The following is a 17,017-nucleotide window of genomic DNA, read 5'->3' as shown; positions in this document are numbered from 1 at the left end:
GGCTGGTTATGTGTGTAGGCATGCATTCATACGTAGGGATGGGCACACACATGCCATGATATGCATGTGGAAGTCAGAGAACCTCTTCCAATGTTCACTTTCATTTTCTATCTTGTTTGAGACAAGGTCTCTATTGTTTGCCACTGGGTACGTCAGACAAGCTGGCCCATGGCTTCTGAGGGTTCTCCTAGCTCAGCCTCCCACCTTGTCTCTAGAATTTTAGACAGGAACAACAACCAGCCTTTCAAGAGCTCTGGGGATCTGAACTTAGCTCCTCGTGTTGTATGGACTCTATCCAGTGAGCTAGCTTCCCAGCATCTGCTGCTATATTTGATTGATTGATTGATTGATTGATTGATTGATTCAGCATGGTTTCACTGTGTAGCCCTGGCTATCCTGGAACTCACTCTGTAGACCAGGCTGGTCTCAGACTCACAGAGATCCACCTGGATCTCCCTCTCGATTACCAGTACTGGGATTAAAGACACGCACCACCTCTGCCAGGTCCATTGCTGGATTTTATTAGAGCAGGTTTAGTAGTGGAGTCAGCAACAAACTCCAAACACACACACACACACACACACACACACACAGAGAGAGAGAGAGAGAGAGAGAGAGAGAGAGAGAGAGAGAGAGAGAGAATCTTGATCTGTTCTCTGATGCCTGGGGTTAGACCACAATAATACCTAAAGCTTCCCTTCCTACACTTACTAGTGCATCTCATTTTTGTTCTACCCCCCTGTACTATAATTACACACTCGCTGGAATTTGCTCTTTAGGAAGTACTTCCCTTGGTGGGCAGTTGTCTACATTAATGTTTATGTGAGAGACAATACGTTGAAAAGCTCTGGTCTACCGCCGTGCTGATATTCAGCTCTCAGCATCTACTCATGACGAGTTTCTGCATAGAGTATCCCTGTAGAAAACCACACGAGACTAAGTCTAATAGGTTACCAGGACTCATTTCCTCCCACAAATCATTACCCTGAACACACATCCCTACTGCATCCAATTAGCAGATCAAAACTATGACTTGGCAGGAGGAAGTCATAAAGAGAGGCCACAGAAATGAGCCACACTGAACTCTCGTCAGTAACGTTCCCACACCCCGACAATGTCCCCATGCTGCCTACAGTTCTAGATTTTCTCCACCAGATCGTCTTTCCCCAAACACTGATGTAATCGCACGGGGAAGAAATGAGCACAGGAGACATCTGGAGGGACTCAGAAACCCGAAGGTGAGAGACTGCTTGTTACACCCCCTCCTACGTGATGTATTCTCCACCGGAGTCTTCGAGTGTCTTCTACAGCATAAGTGTTTTTTCTTCACAATTTGCCCTTCAACTTTTTAAAAATAACTGAATAGTTAATTAATTCTCCAAAGAGAAGGGAAATATTCCGTTTCTGAATTGATTAATGAGTAAAGACTGTACGGCTTTCCTATAACTCTAACCTCATTAAAATCAAATGAAATGCCCGCTAAACGCCTGTGGCTATGCAACCTAAAGGATACCTGAAGGTTAGAGTTGAGTGTTAAGTATGTCTACAGGATGAAGAGCAACTGAACAGGCTCTGTCCTGATTTCAAAACCGGACTGTCCCTGAATTAAAAGATGAGCAAATACTAACCCTTAATTTTGTGAGACGATGCAAGCATCTTTAAGTGATAGTTCACAGTAAAAAAAAAAAAAATTATAAAAAAACTATATGGTAGGTTTTTTTAATGGTACTTCCTTAATTTCACATGATGAATTAAAATTTCTACAATAGGAAAATTACATACTGATGCCCATCTAGACAAATAATTCATGAAATCAATATGCTGACTAAAATTTTGGGCAACACAGGACTGGCTTTCTATAACGCCAAGATGATGACCCATGGACTATTTCAAAATAGTGTTGAAAACATTTCACATATCATAAAGCAGTAAAATGACTACTGACCGATTATGTTTTCCCCTTGTTACAAGAAGGTATCAAACAACCCCAGCTCCAGGACAGCCTCATGGTATTGGAACTGATGAATAAAAATGTGGCAGGAAGCCCTTCGTGATGGCTTTAATTCTAGCCCTCAGGAGCCAGAGGCGGGTGGCTCTGCTCGAGTTCAAGGCCAGCCTGATCTACATAGTGGGTTTCAGGTCAGTGAGAGTTCCATAGGAAGACCCTGTCTCATGACAACAGCAGCAAGGTGTAAACCCGGCAAGTGGTAAAACCAGGAACTTGTCACACATGGATCAAAACAGGAGTAGAGGAGGAGGGTGACAGATTATACCAAGAACAAGAATATTCACAAATAGGTTATAAGTGAGCATACTATGGGACTTTTATCAATGGGGTAATTGTCTCAAAATCTCATAGCAATTTAAACATACTGCTACCTACCTCCCTAAACAATGGGCAAAATCTTCTTTCAGGGCACCATTGTCATGTAAATGCTTAAACATGAAGCACTGTGATTTGGATATAAAAATGTCTCTCAAAGGCTCGTGGGTTAAAGTTTGAGTTGGCAGCTGATGGACTTCTGAGAGCTGATAGAATCCTGAGAACTCCCATGTCCAGATGAGTTTATCCATTGGTGGATGGACTATTGGGAAGCAGTACATGGCTGGAAGCAGCCGGTCACGGGAGATGCGCTTTTGAAGAACGTATCTTGTGCCTAGACCCCTCTGCGCTGTCGTGTGTGACAGAACAGACCACCACAAGGTAAGCAGCCCTCTGCCATGATATGTCCAGGGTCAGAAACATCAAGCCAGCTGACCACCGACCGAAACCTCTAAAAACTGTGATCCAAAGTAAGTCCCTCCTCCCAACAGTTGTTTTCCTTGGGGTGTTGTCATAGCGATGAAAAGTGCTGGGCACATGCAGGCTCTCATCTGTAATGTTGGAATTACACACGCATTCAAAATTAAAATTGCCAAAGACCTGTGACAGGTGATTAGACCCTGCCGTTCCATTTAGGGATAAGAGTGTCTCTCCTAAAGAGAGAAGTTTTTGTATGTATATATATAATATATATTACAACCAGGCTTGGTGGTGCATGCTTGTAATCCTAGCACCTAGAAGGAGAGGCAGGAGGCTCAAAATTCAATGTTGCCCTTAACTACACAGTGAGTTTGAGGCCAGCCTTGGCTACATGTAACCCAATCCCCAAAAGGACTAAAAATAAAATAAAGTCCTACATGAATAGGGGACCAGAGAGATGGCTCAGCAGTATGGGACACTTGCTGTTCTCACAGAGAGCTCACAACTGTCTGCAACTCCAGTTTCAGAAGATCTGACATCTTTTTCTGGCTTCCAAGGACATCAGGCATGAATGTGGTACACATACGCACACACATGCAGACAATACACTCATACACTCATGCACACAAATAAAAAAAATGCTTATATAACAAGTCCAGAATAATTACTCACTAAACTAACATCGTGACTGGATTTGTTCATTTCATATAGTGAAGCATCAAAGCTGTTCCACCTTGTTCAAAATTCCTTGGAAGAAAATAAAAACTAATTTGGCCTAGCACCTCTCTGGATCGTCTTAGTTAAAGGAACTGGGTGGAACCAGGTAGAAGCTGTAGTGGGTGGAGATTAAACCAAGAGCAACTCCTCAGGTAAGGAAGTGAGGAAGAAAATGAGTTACCACCCTCACTAGTGAGAGCAGAGTAAACAAAAGAGGAGAAAACCTCTCAAAGGCGGAGCCTGAGTTCTCACTGCAAGAATCACAAAGGCAGGTGTGTCGGATGGAAATTTTTAAAAATATATTTATATATCATTTATTTTTACAAATAAATATATATATATTATATATATATATATATTATATTATATATTTTAGAGGAAAGGAGCCAGGAATTATGGGCAGAAACAACTGTTGAAGCACAATTTAAAACAAGCCAAAGTGATTTTTTTTTTTATAATGTAGTTGCCAGCTAAACAGCAGAGTTACAAGGCTGCATTGGCTGATGTGAAAACTCATTAAATACATTGTCTCTTAGAGTGCACCGAGAGGTGCTCCTGAGTTAACACGGCGCAAAACATTTCTGGTCATTTTGTCTACTCCCAAAATGCCTCTTAAGAATTCAAGGTCGAGTTTAAATTCACACTTTGCCGACGCAAGGGCAAGATCTTGGGCACCAGCCTGGAAGGCAGTGTGTTGACAAGTCCCGCTGTCACGCTTAAAGCAGCCCATTTTTTTCAGAGGTGGCCAGCTGAGTCGGCATTTGTCCCGCGGAGAGCGGAAACAGAAGGAGATCCGCAGAAGGAACAGTGAAATCACAAACCCGGGCCATGTGGCAATCTCCGGGCCCTGCTGTGAAGCAATGGCAGGCAGCACCTGGGCACTGTGAGTCATTAGGAAGGAGGGGTTTTGGCAAGGGATGAGGGCCACAAAAACAGGGGCAGGCAAGGGCAGGTTTGCAAACGGTGACCAAAGCCGAGACCGGGCCATCCATATTATGAAGGGTTTCAGAAAAGAACGCCTTGGAAAAATGCACACTTGTGTGTCTACACTGTGCTCATGAGCACACGCAACCCCACATAGAGTCTGACACTCTCGCTGCCGGCACCTCTGACACACAGAAAGGGACTGAGAAGCAAAGGGCACATTTTAAACAGCTACACTCCATAGCCACAACGTCAGTGAAATTATCTCTATTTCAGTAAGCACCGTTTTCTCTTTTTGGATGTTTTCCTGGGTTTCCTCAAATATTGGTTTAAAAAAAAAAATTAGTCTGACTCAGTGTTTCTCAAGAATTAGAATAGGATCGTGAAGTTCCAGACTTGCGTTTCTAAGACTAACTGTACTGATCATGAGCGAACGCTCCTCTGCTCTTTCTGTTCACGGGTGTGTAGTAAGCAACCAGTATCAGCCAAGACTGCAGTCCTCCAGGTGCAGAAGAGACGCGCTAGGTACGGTTCCTGCTGCTCTCTCAACATTGGCGCTCTGGCAGACAAGCTAGAGTCATTAGACAAGCTTGTGATCTTCTAACTAAAAATGAAGAAAGGACTCCAAGGCGAAGCTACCAAGCGCTATGAAATCACAACAGAGGGTTTGAGCTGGCCCCCGGACAGCACACTGCAGCCTGTGTGGGAGGGACATCCTGTAGGAACGTAGCGTGGCCTCTCTCCTTCCACCTTGTGGGTCCCTGGGATAAAACCCAGGATGCCAGGCTCACCGGGAGGCACCTTTACCCACTGAGCCACCTCACCGGCCTTCTTCCCATCCTGATATTCAAAACTTAAAACGTGTGTTGCAAGTGTCAAGGCATGAAGAGAAATGAACCCAAATGCTACTATTTTTTCTTTATACCGTAGCAAATAAAAATAACTCTCCCCTCTCTGTTTCCGGCTTTTTGTCTGCAGGTGAAATTTTCTTTCAACCTCATTGGGATTCTAGATGTCACTGCAAACCCCTGGTCCTTCTGAATTGCTGGTGAGCCGTTGCACACAGCAAGCGATCGGACAATGTTCTGATTTTTATTGCCATCCCGACAGGCCCAGACAACCAACCCTTGGTGAGGGCCTATATTCTGCTACCTCCTTCAGGAGGCAGAGAAACAAACCTATATAAAAAGTCAAACAAGTATAATCTTGCAGAAGAAAAAAAAAAGGCTTTAGGCAAGACATTCTGGAGATATTAAATTTTCTCTTATGAGGAAGGGAATCTCAGATCTTGATATAACTTGCATAAGAATCACAGATGATGTACCCAATCCTTTAACCCCCATGTTTTCTAAAAGAAGAAAAACATTTTTCAAAGCAAAATGAAGGAGGCTTTCTGATTTACAAAAGGCCTATTCTTGGAGATTTCTCATAAGAGTGAGGCTTTAGGAAAGGAAGCTAAAATGAGAAATGGAGGTGACCATGCAAGGAAGAGGAAACCTGTGCCCTGTCTTAGAGAATCATAGCACACAGGAGCTGAGGAGTGGGGATGGAACATTCCAGGAAATGAGGTAAGAGCTTCCTTAAAGCAATGGGGAATGGCTGGACCTAGTGGCGCACACCTTTAAACCCAGTACTCAGGAGGCAGAGGCAGACAGATCTCTGCAAGTACCGAACCAACCCAGTCTACAAAGGAAGACTGTCTCAAAATACAAAAAGGGGCGGTGTGTATTCGAAGAATGATAGCGTTAAAGAGACAACAGATGTGCGTCTTTAAAGAATCACACTTTCTACATCTCGCAAAAGGGAAAGGAGATGGATGTAGGGGGAGGAAGGCTAGGAGCTATAGTATCAGCTTGAGGGGGAGCCAATCATAGCTTAGACTACGTTACTGGCAATAGAGATGGATGAAATCAAGAGGACTGGATCATAAATTGCATTATAGCCAACAGACGATGGAACTGTCATGGGTAAGTTACAAGTTTTGCATTTCCTTATATAAATGGATGGATTATAATGTCATTCACCAAGCAAGGAAAAGCCCTATTACCAAAGCCTCGTTAAGGTGGTTTGGGTGGAGGTACCTATGTGCACACACTGTATGAGGTGAGGAATATGAGATAAGGATATTAAATTGCCTGGGTTAGTGTCCTGAAAGTTATATTTTACCATTAAAAAATCATCAGTATCAAAGAACAGGAACTGAGTTGGAGTACATCGATGGAGGGTAAGGAGAAGATACAAGTGTAGGTAAAAATCCTTAAGAAGTGGGTGGGAAGAGAAAGAGGACGGCAGAATGGATACTTTAACAGATGAGACGCAAGCATGCATCAGTGCTGCACAGAGCGGTCCACTAATGAACAGATCGTTGAAGGCACCAAAAGATACATACATTACTAGAAAAATCTTTCTGCAAGAAGCTTCAAGAACAGGAAAGAAAGGAGAAGTTAAGCCTGTTCTGTTCCTGCACTGGCTTTTATTTTCCTTGTTTTTTTTTTTTTTTTTTTAAAGGAGATGAGATAATCAGGGTAGAATCAAAGGACATCAAAAGCCAAACTGAAGTGTCTGATTATGCATCTGTCCTGCCGCAAAAATTTTTCAATAGCCCTGCTTCTACCTGGGAATAACAGAAAAATAAAGAGGACAGCCAGGATTGGTACATATATTGATGAAAATGGCCAAAGACCCAATATGAAGTTCTCTGGAGTCTTAGAAAATGCTGTGTTGAAGCCATAGAGCACAGAATCTAAACTTGAAGTGGGAGACAATAAAAGATGAGCAGGCTAGTGAGCAGAATGAGGGCGGAGTTGTTCATAGTCAGGGCTCAATGACATACGATAGGATGGATAACTGAATAAGAAAGCTAGACAGATAGAAACTGTGATCAGGTTTGGGTACATAGAAGCAGAGATGTTGCGAATATTTTCTGCCCCCAGGATTTGATTCAGACAGTAGAGAGCTGAGGTGGCACAAGAGAGTCATTGGAGAAAGAAATCAACAAAACAGGAGCCAGGGAATGGTATGGCCATGCATTACAACATGATTAATAGGAACCCAGGTGAAAGGGTTCCTATCAGACAAGCATCACGCTCATTAATAAGTGAGGGAGGAGTAATAGAGCAACAACAACGGACCACAATAGAAGTTACAAGGAAGAGAAACATTTTTCAGCAACACTGGAACTCACCCAGAAACAACAGCAAGGAGCCCCAACCCTGTCTCTCTCAGAAGCATATAAGGTAAGAGAAAGCCAGCAACTTTTTTTTCTCCTCCAAAACCCCAGGGAGCAATCTTTCCATTGACAACCTCAAGATCTTAGATTTTATCCCTCAGCACTGGCAGCCCTGTCCTTCTAAGGCTATCCTGTCTCCATCCAAACCTTTTGAGATGGAATGCCTGTTTTTGAGGCAGGAGTCTCATGTAGCCCAGCTGGCCTTGAATTCACTACGTAGCTAAGGATGACCTTGAACTAATGACCCTCTTGCCTCTAACTCTCAAGAGCTGAGATTACAGATGTGTGCCACTCCGTTGGGTTTCGTGCAGCACTGAGAATCAAATCCAGGGCTTCGTGCATGCTGGACAAGCACACTATCGGCTGAGACCCATCTCAGCCCTTCGGTATTTATTTTCAATGAAAAGTGGTTACAAATCCGTAAAAACCGCAGCGGTGACCTCAGAAATTCTGATCTCTTCTCCTACAACTACTAATGAAATCATTGAACTGAGCTGAATATAATCAGATAGATAGTATTACATTTAAAAGAGTTATAACTAAACACAGCCTTTTCCAGTGATACACACACACACACACGCACGCACGCACACACACACACACACACACACACACGCACACACACACACACTCACACACACCGTAAAATTGAAGGGGAGTTGACCAGATATTTGCCACTAGAAATTAGTGTGTTTTCTAACACAGAGCTTATGTGTGTTAGACAAACACTTTATTGAATCACCCCTCAGCCTGAACCAAACATTTCTTTAAAAAGGTAAACATTGAATGCGGGACCTCAACATGCTAGGTCTGTACTCTACCATCAAACTAGCCCCCAGCTCACAACCACTCTTGAATGTTTTTTGAAAGATTGCATTTTTTGTTTATCTAGTTGAATTCCAAATATCCTAAAAGTAGCTCTTGTGCACCCCCAAAGATAGTCTCAGAAGCTCTTTTGGATAACAGCCCACTTGTTTGCAAAGTCTAGATATGAGTTTAACTTTTAGAGTTTATTTTATTGGACCTGTTTTGTTTTTATGACAAGGCCTCACTATATAAACCTGATGATACAGAACAGAGACTGGCCACCTGACAGTAATCCCCCTGCCTCTGACTCATGACTTGTGAGATTACAAGAGCATGCAATGAGGCCTTTTAAAGTATGTCCTTAAGAAATGTTCATCAGGAACTTAAATTCATAAGCCATTCAGCTGGCATATTTGGATCTTCAGCTCAGTATGTCTATAATAGCATATTTTCACACCAGCACATCTCCACAGTTACAAGGTCTTAATCATAATGAGTCACAGTGAAGTCTTCTTTGGTAAGTGGGATTAGCATTCCCACGTGAACTCAGACACTAAATTATCAACAGCTTCTCAAGGCCTTTGGTTTTTGCTGTGTGTGATTCCCGCAAAGCTTTCATAAAAGTTTAAGAGTATTAAAATAAATGTAGTCTCAAAATATTAATGCCTTGAAAGCTAGTCTTCCTACTGTGTTTTCAACATTCTTCAAATGAAGGGAAAAAAGAAAGAAAATGTAAAAATTAAAAGACCACTATGAACTTCTTTTGATACAAATATTAAGAAAAGCCATGGACTTAATGAAGTAAGTGTTACTGCATTATACTGAAAATCGAGGAACTTTCAACATTTCTTTTTACTATGTGACATTCACAAATTATCAGTATGTGTGCTATAACAATCTGGGCTGCCATCAAACCAATATTAGTTGATGAAAAGTGAAAAACTGAAACAGCCTTAGAAATTGTCCTTAGAAGATGAGTGTGTTTAGATTCTATGTTTGTTCTTATGAAGTTTGTGGGAGAAAATGCAAGAATAGATTAGTGAAAATTTGGGATTACTAAAAGAATGGCCCTGTGCAGAACACTGAAGAATTTATTTATAGAAAGGTAAGGAGGGAGGGAGGCAGAATCAGCCACAGCAATGCTGCCTTCAAAGAGGACACTAAAACTAGAAAGTTTCAAGAGGAGAAGGCCCTGAGAAAGAATTTATAAAAGAGATATAGATTATTTACAGTTTTTAAATGGACCTGAGGCTGTGAAAAAGTGAGAAGAAATAGGCACCATATTTATCAGAGAAAAGTCATCAAAATAATTTCCTCCAAAGCAGTAACTTGGCAACTATGAGAAGAGGGATGGCTTGAAATAAGAACATTCAGAGAAGATGTCAAGAAAATCAAAATGCAGGGTCCCAGCTAGACCCGCAGTGGTGGTGGAAATGGAATGTCACAGGGTGTAAGCTGCAGACAGAAATCAGAATTTGAGATAAGATGGAAAGGTTCATGCTGTGAGGTGAAAATGAAAAAGAGAGGGAGTTTGAAGGAAGCTATAAGTCATAACCCTATCATCCAATCCCAGAGAAAGCAGGCTCCCAGAAGGCAGAAGTAGAGTGCAAAGCACTTATGTGTAGAAAAGCAGTAAGAAGGAGCCACAGGCAGGTGTCTTCATCAGGGTTACTATTGCTGTTCTGACTAAAGCAGCTTGGAAAGGAAAGGGTTTATTTGGCTTATTCTTTCACGTACTATTCATCTCCGAAGGAAGTAAGGACAGGAACTCAAACAGGGTGGGAACCTGGAGCCAGGAGCCCAGTGCAGAAGCCATGGAGGGGTGCTGCTTACTGGCTTGCTCATGATGTCTTGTTCAGCCTGCTTTCTTACAGAATCAAGGACTGCCGGCTCAATTGCTGTGGGATAATTCTCTTGTATACTGTAAAGATTTGTCACTTGTATTGGTTCAATAAAACACTGATTGGCCAGTAGCAGGCAGGAAACATAGGCAGGGTGACCAGACTAGGAGAATTCTGGGAAGAGGAAAGGCAGAACTGCAGTCACAAGCCAGATGCAGAGGAAGCAAGATGAGGATGCTTACTAAGAAATGGGTAAACATAGATAAGAATTATGGGTTAATTTAAGTTGTAAGAGATAGTTAGTAATAAGCCTGAGCAATAGGCCAAGCAGTTTATAATTACTATAAGCCTCTGTGTGGCTACTTGGGACTGAACGGCTGCATGACCAGGTGGGATAGATACTTCCATCTACACTCAATTGCCAGTTAAGAAAATGCCCTACAGCTAGATCTTCTAAAGGCATTTTCTCAATAAGGCTTTCTCCTTTCAGACGACTCTAGCTAGTATCAAGTTGATACAAAACTAGCCAGGATAGGTACTGAGCTCAAAATGTACTCCAAACTAACTTTTAAAACTGTAGACTACAAGCTGAGTCTGATGGAGAACACCTTTAATCCCAATACTTGGGAGACGGAGGCTCGTGGATCTCTGTGAGTTTGAGGCCAACGTGGTCTACAAAGTCAGCTCTAGGGGAGTGAGAGCTGTTTCACAGAGAAACTCTATCTTAAGAAATCAAATAGATGATAGATAGATAGATAGATAGATATGATGATGATGATGAAGAAGAAGAAGAAGAAGAAGATAGATAGATAGATAGATAGACAGATAGATAGATGAAACAATAAAAAACTATAGGCTGAAAAGATGAAATGTAAAATGATTAACATCTTAGTTTGCTAATGCTGTGCTAACGGAATAGTGCAGAGAATGCTTTCATAGACTGGAAGTTGCTACTGATAGTCGCACAAGTCCGTGATTAAAGACTGATTTCTCCTAGCGCTGTGATGGAAGAGCCTCCCTTCCTAACTGCAGATGTGCTACTTCACCTAACGTTCTCCCTCTATGTGTGTCTGCGCCCAGATCTGCTTTCTTTCTAGGAGCACTCATTATACTAGATCAGCACTCATTATACTAGCTTAGAAGATGACCTTATGCGAAAGACTCTGTTTCCAAATTCTGATGAACCAGAGGTTAGGACTTCTTTGTGTAAATTGAAGCAGGGCACACGTTAAAAGGTTACCTTAATAGCCATAAAACTGGGAAGGAAGAACGAAGGTACATGCTCTTAGTTGGCATCTGTAAGGAAAATGGGTGTCACTAAATGTAAGAAGGGCCATTGTGGAAAATGAGAAGATGGTGTACCTAGATAACACGTAATGAGCAACATCTCAGTCCTTCCAGTTGCTAAACATCCTTCGTGGAAGTTTCCCATCAGATTTTCAGGCTCTAGTAAGTAACACTGATTGCCAAATGGATGGGATCTAGCTTCACCTAGGGGACAAAGTCCTGTGCATGTCTTTGAGAGACTTTCTAGATTATGTCGATTGAGGTGGCATAACCCACCCTAACTGTGGATAGTTCCATTACATGGGCAAGCAGAGAGGGAGCTATAAACTTACTTTCATCTCTCTACTTCCTGCCTGGGGACACAATGTGCCCAGCCATCCCAAGCTCATGTCTTCCCTGCCATAATGGACTTTACCCAAGAATGTGAGCCAAAGTAAACTTTCCTTACTTGAGCTGTTCCTGTTAGGTATTTGTTAGAGCAACGTGAAGATTAGCTAAGATATAGGCTAAAGTTGCTGCCTGGTGATGCCTAGCAAATCTCCAAGCAAATGCTTTCCACTGCCAAATAAATCTCATGTTTCCATGGGGTGAAATTGAGTTTCTGAAGAAGAAAGGTACTCCCCCGCTCTCCCCACCCTTCCTCCAGCGGCATCTGTCACTTAAGCCACTTGAGTCTCTGTATTTAATGACTTTTTTCCCATGGCAGCCCTCACTGTTTCCTTCTGAGCCTCTCTCCCCATTAAGACTCATGCATGGGGTCTGGGGAAATGCTATGGTGATCAAGCTTTTCCCAAGCAAGTATAAGGATGTAAGTTCAGATGCTTAGAACCCATGTAAACCTGGACAGAATAGTTCACTGATCCCAGAAGTCCTGTGGTGAGAGGGGAGGTAGACATCAAAGAGTCCTTGGGGGCGGCCATTCCCATTTGCGACCACCCTGTCTCAAGCAAGGTGGAAGGAGAAGACTTCTGTCTGAGGCTCTGACTGACATCTCTGGTATACGCATGCACACCATGACACATATGCACTGAAACCCATGAACATGCCTACTTACACATAATACACATACACACACATAATACACATACACACAAACACACACACACACACACACACACACACACACACACAAAGGAGCCATTGAGGAATAGGATCCTTTATCAAAGCCTCAAACCAGGTCACTCCTGCAGTCCCTTCCTCCCTTTCTTCAGATTATTTTGTAAATTTATGCAAATAACAAGCTATTTATGCAAATAAACTTCTCACCAATCTACCTATGAGTTCAGACTTGCCTCGGTCCCCAGATTTACTCAAGGAGAGATCTCGATTTTGCTTGATTAGTCAACTCTCTGAAGTGCACGTCTCAGCAAAGGTAAACAGGAAAGTTTCTGTCAGAGGCAGAATTGCAAATATAAGGGACATGATCAAAAGAAGAAAGGATGTGCCCTTGCAATGCGTCAGGGGACAACGCATCTATTAAAATACGATACAGGGGAAAGCTCATCAGAAAGCACCCACCAATGACTTTAAAGAACAAAGCAAATATTCCCGGCTGCCAGTATTTCATCATGTGCATGTTGGAGATGGTAGAGCTAAATCGTTGGAGTTAAGAATCAAAAGACACTCGCCGATAGACAATTCTGTCAACAGCATCCCGAGTGATACGGAAGAAGAGAAGCCAAATAAGATTAAAGACATTTCCCACAGACATTTTAAGTATGCAAGAAAAGAATAAAGGATGAAAGTGGGTTTAGAAACTAAAAATAGATTAAAGATTAGCCAGGAGAAGAGCTAAGGCTCCGTAAAGCGAGCACGGTATGCAGCCATCTAGACTCTGAAAGACCAATGTTGCCTAGTCATGCTCATGCAGATCCTAGATTGGCATGTTTCGCTTGGGGTGTCGGTAGGGGTCAGAGAGGGGAGGGGGAAGAGGAAGGGGTGGTAGGATATGAAAGCAGGAGGGGACACTGAAGATTAAAGGTTTAAGTAGGTTGGAGAGGAAGAAGACTTGGGGGATGGGGTGAAGGATGAGTTAAACCCAAATTAAGAAAGAGCCTTACAGGGATCGACTGCACATAAGTTACCTATACAGTTTTACAGAGAGAAAGAGTTTGAGTGGAGACCCCCTGTGGGTGGACAAAGCGTGCCCCAGAGGAGGACGTGGGCTACTAAGTGAAAATCTCAGTGCCTCTTGTGGGACACTTCCCTGCAAAGTATTGGTCAGAGAGGCCCCAGAGGCCTCCAAAGCAGCACAGCTTATTACCACTGGGCTTGGTTGCACATCCTGGCTAGTTGGTACGACCCTCTTGCTGAAGTCACAGTTAACTTCCATTGCAGGACATACAGAAATCAAATTAGAAATTACCAGGATAGCACCATCATAGTACCCATCATAGTACCAGATGGTGCTATGGAGAAGGCTGGGGAGAAACATCAGTGGACTTGCTTAGAAGTAGATCCTTCATGTCACAATACTGCCCTGCCATGCAAGATGTACCCAGTGGTACAATAACGGAATCGCTGTTACGAGGTCACCAACCACGCTCTGACTAGGTCTGAGGTCTGCTCCACGGGAGAAAATTCAGACCTGGTACTGTAAACGTGGTCAAAGCCTATGGCTGGGGAGATCTAGGGGCTAGGGAAAAAAGGACTATTGGTTTTTTTTTGTTGTTGTTGTTGTATCATCAAATGCCTTCTAAATATTGCTATTTGTGCCAGTAGACGGGTGCTGCTCTGTCTTAGTCGGAGAAACTTGTTTTGGCAGTGAGCAACAGTCAGCACAAAGATCCATAAACTGGACAAGGGTGCTGGGAATAAGTGACTGTTGATCGCTTAACCCCGATTAGCACTTGAGGCTTCTAACACTACTGACAAATTCCTTGTGTGAGTCTCATCACAAAGACTGAGGGATATAGTAGAAAGACAGACGTTGTAACAGGACCTAGGTCAACGCTAGAGAGCTGGTCTGCCATGAGCAAGACCCGGAGTTTTGCCCTTGGCACTGCAAAGGGAGAAGGAGATGGTAGAGAAGACATAATGCTGAACCCTAAGCAGAGGAAGCTTAGCTGCCTCATGACTTAGCTCTAAAGGCAGGGATACCTGTGTGTCCTATACAGGGGGTTTTAAACACAGGAGCGTGGGCAGCTGTGCTTCACTGTGAGCAAAGGGGCAGGGTCTGAACACATCTGGGCTCCCAGCTTCATTTGTTTCTAAAGACCGTGAAAAAGGGTCTCTATTCTCTCTTCTCTGCTGTTCTTGGCGGGGGGGGGGGGGGGGGGGGGTTGTAAGGCTTCGAAGACAGGCCCACTCCGCAGACAGTCTGAAGATACAAGTAACCAACAGTTACTAAACTTAAGACTAGAGAAACGGATTTGGGGGCAACTGTTCTTACTACCATTGAAAAGTGTACTGTATCAAAGGCAAATTAAATCAAAATATTATAGGTGTGCTATAAGCTTTGTAGTAATCATCACAAAAGAAATTAATGATAAATACCAAGTGAGTTATTTCAACATGACATATTTCTGTCCTTTGTTTTGTTTTGGTTTTGCTTTATTTGGAGACAGGTTATACCTATGTAGCTCTGGCTGGCCCAGAACTCACTGCATAGATTAGACTGGCCTCAAACTCTTGGGGATACAGTGATTCCAGAGCACTGGGATTAAAGATATATGCATTAATGTTGATTATAGGATGAAATCAGAAAGGAAGACGAAGAAAAGAAATCACTCTAATGGCAAAAACTATATATACAATAAAGTCTATTAGGGTAAAAGGAGGGGAAATTTTATTTAAAATGGTAACATGTAAAAATAAAGAAAGGGCAAAAGTAAATAAAATTAAGCATGGTTTTCCTTGTTGTTTTGAGACAGGATTACACAGCCCAGTATTTGACTCCAAAAAGCTACAAGAGAAAACAAGGATGTAGTCAAGTCAAGACTGAAGGCCCGTAAGTTCCCTGGAGGATTTAATATAGACGTCCATGCAAAGGCTGGGGAAGCTGGTGTGGGATGCCCATGGCCATGGCAGCCTCAAACACACCTGCTTGTGAAGAATGAAGCCTGTGCTGAAGACCGAGCCCAGCTCCCACGTCTTCATTTTAGTTCCATCCCATCTCCCAGCCTCTTGGACATTGGCCAGAAAAGGCAGTTCTGAGAAAATTCCCCATTGTTGCTTAAATGAACACTATCAGGGAACTCTCAAGAACTCCTAGTAAGATGTGCTTCGGAATTCTCTCAGTGTCAATGCTAATCAACTCTAGAAACGCCTCCACGGACACACCCAGAAGTGACCTTTACCCATTTTCTAAACATCATGCAATTCTTTCAAGCTGAGAATCAAGCGATACAGATAAAAGTGTCTCCTTTCGCCAAGGACGTTTGCTTACATTTCAGGACAGTGAGAAACCTTTCTCCAAAGGGAGGAAGGAAACCGATGGCCAGCCAAGCTCAGGTGCACCAATTTGGAGGTCCCTTTCCTGTGATATACATAGGTATTACATAGGTAACACCTAGTTCATCTGTCATCATCTGGACATTGCAGGAACTCATACTTAGCGCTGCTCCTGCTGCTCTTTTGGCTGTGAGGGATAAAGGATGCTTCTCTTTGTGGGTCTTCTGTCCACCCTTCTTATATCTGTAAAGTAAGAGAAGGACCTTTGAAGAAAGTACCTTAGATTCTTTTCCACTTTGGAACTTACCAGAAACAATGTACAAATCTTGTTGTTTGCATTTGGTGTAGGGAAAGGGAGCAGGTAGTTCCAATTTAATAAACATGTAGCAATAAAATGTTAAGTCCTTAAATTCTGAATCTGTTTTGTTTTGTTATAGCTGTTGTTGTTTATTTTTAAAGACAGGGTTTCCCTGTGTAGCCCCAGCTGTCCTGGAACTCACTCTGTAGACCAGGCTGGCCTCAAACTCGTCGAGATCCACCTGCCTCTGCCTACCAAGTGCTGGGATGAAAGGTATGTGCCACCGCCACCACCTGGCTAAATTCTAAGTCTTATGCAGGCTAAAGGAAACAGGTCCAGTAATTTATGGAGCTTGAGAAATTAATTGTGGTGGACATTGGCAGCATTGCACCATATAGTGGTAGGGCCCCATTCTTCATGGGTAGCACTCTTCTTTCAGGGGCAGTACCCCATTCTTCAGGGATAGTACCCCATTCTTCAGGGGCAGTAACCATTTTTTAGAGGTAGCACCCCATTCTTCAGGGGTAGTACCCACATAACAGCATGCCTGCTCAGTAGTTGGCAAGTGTAAGGTATCTGCGAGGATTAATCTTTGTCGGTCTGATTGAATTCAGAACCAACAAAGATACCACTTCTGAGCAGATCTATGAGGACATTCCCAGAAAGGACTCATTGAGAGGGGGCGATGCTCTCCCAGAGTAAGAAGCACCTTCTCCTTGTGTGGGAAGACTGAGAGGCCCGGATATATAAAGGTCTAAGGAAAAGGCAGAGCTATCTCC

General features: G+C 42.9%; 1 long non-coding RNA gene across 4 annotated transcripts; it reads left to right on the top strand.

Annotated features, from left to right (window-relative positions):
* Window positions 1-1,107: 1,107 nt before the first annotated feature.
* Window positions 1,108-16,328, top strand: LOC121462337. Of its 4 annotated transcripts, none has more exons than XR_005976305.1 (6): window positions 1,108-1,238; window positions 2,416-2,704; window positions 4,200-4,343; window positions 5,363-5,952; window positions 6,893-7,620; window positions 15,421-16,328. It is a non-coding gene; the product is annotated as an uncharacterized LOC121462337 (long non-coding RNA). The 4 variants fall into 4 exon arrangements; XR_005976304.1 differs by having other exon boundaries at window positions 5,363-6,351; XR_005976307.1 differs by lacking the exon at window positions 6,893-7,620 and having other exon boundaries at window positions 5,363-6,351.
* The last annotated feature ends 689 nt before the right edge of the window (window positions 16,329-17,017 follow it).

This window comes from Microtus oregoni, unplaced genomic scaffold, assembly GCF_018167655.1.
Source record: "Microtus oregoni isolate MIOR12 unplaced genomic scaffold, Mior012 000024F_ref0000369, whole genome shotgun sequence".
NCBI classification, from domain to species: Eukaryota; Metazoa; Chordata; class Mammalia; order Rodentia; family Cricetidae; genus Microtus; species Microtus oregoni.
This window is presented reverse-complemented; position numbering and strand designations above follow the sequence as displayed.